The following is a 1,280-nucleotide window of genomic DNA, read 5'->3' as shown; positions in this document are numbered from 1 at the left end:
CCAGGGCCTCCCTCTCTCCCATATGTGAGAGGTATGAGACCTTAGCCAACCCCTAGCCCTTCACCTCCTCACTCTGTCCTTTTCCTCCCCGCTTCCCCTCCCCACAAGCAGGCCCTGGCCAGCCCTCTCCCCCTCCAGCCTAGGCCACCTTTCCCCAGTCATCCAGCCTCCTGCCTCCTGCGAGAACAGTCAGCCTGCTCTCCCCTGTCCTTCCCTTTGCCTGACAGCAACCTCTTCCCCAGTTGATGTCACCCCAGCTCTGCGGTAATCCAGCAGCTGAGCAGGGCTCAGCAGGGTTGCAAGGTCAAGAGGGCAGCTGGCTGTGTTCAGAGCCAAGCTTCCTTCTGTGTCCCAACCCTCGCCCCCTCCCCTCCCCCAACTCCTCTAGCCTTTCTTGGCCAAGTGTCTGCTGCTCTTCCATTCTAACCCTCTGAGCCAATATATCCGCCTGGGGATTGAGTGTTGACTGAGCCTTCCGTGTGCCCAGGGGAAAGTCAATGAATTCCCTCCCAACCCTGTGGGACGGAGAATGGAGCCAGAGTTCTGGGCCCACCCCTGGGGAGCTCACAGATCTCTCAGAGAAACGGGACAAAGCACAATGGCCAGCTGAGCCAGATAGTATCTGATAACCGCATAGGGTAAACATACCATATTAAGTGGGATACGGGTTTGCGGAAGGGAGAGAGGTCCTTTCTTATACAGGGACCCCTAAAGTTAGTTAAGGGAAGAGAATGGGCATGAAACATGCTCATTTGTGTCTTTATTCCTTTTCTTTTTTTAAAATTGTTGTTCAAGTACAGTTTTTTCCATTTTCCCGCCTTTTTTTTTTTTTCTGCTTAGCAATCTTCAGGGACCCAAATGACTTTAATGAGTCTAAGGTTTGTGACATGGCTTTACTATTGCCAGCTTTCTCTAAATTTCTGCAGAAACATATTCAGGTAAGCAGACTCCTTGGCTGGTTTTCACTTGGCATTTTTTAAAAATTCTTACCCGAAGATATGTTCTTATTATTTTTAGAGAGAGAGGAAAGTAGAGAAGGGGAGAGAGAGAGAGAGACACACACATCGATATGAGAGAGAAACATTGATGGGTTGCCACCCATATGCACCCCGACCGGGGATTGAACCCACAACCTAGGTATGTGACCTGACCAGGGATCAAACTCACAACCTTTTGGTGTACGGGACAACATTCCAACCAACTGAGTTACCAGCTAGGGCTGGCATTTTTTAAATGTCTGCTTATGTGCACTTACATGCTTTGACAATCTATTAATATTT

The 1,280-nt window shown here is 49.4% G+C and overlaps 1 non-coding gene across 1 annotated transcript; it reads right to left on the bottom strand.

Annotated features, from left to right (window-relative positions):
- Positions 1-832: 832 nt before the first annotated feature.
- LOC129077390 (small nucleolar RNA SNORA33) lies at positions 833-962 on the bottom strand. Its single transcript, XR_008529848.1, has one exon. It is a non-coding gene; the product is annotated as a small nucleolar RNA SNORA33 (small nucleolar RNA).
- Between the last annotated feature and the right edge of the window lie 318 nt (positions 963-1,280).

Source organism: Pteronotus mesoamericanus, unplaced genomic scaffold, assembly GCF_021234165.1.
Source record: "Pteronotus mesoamericanus isolate MK-2021 breed Mesoamerican mustached bat unplaced genomic scaffold, CSHL_Meso_final contig_657, whole genome shotgun sequence".
NCBI lineage: Eukaryota > Metazoa > Chordata > Mammalia > Chiroptera > Mormoopidae > Pteronotus > Pteronotus mesoamericanus.
This window is presented reverse-complemented; position numbering and strand designations above follow the sequence as displayed.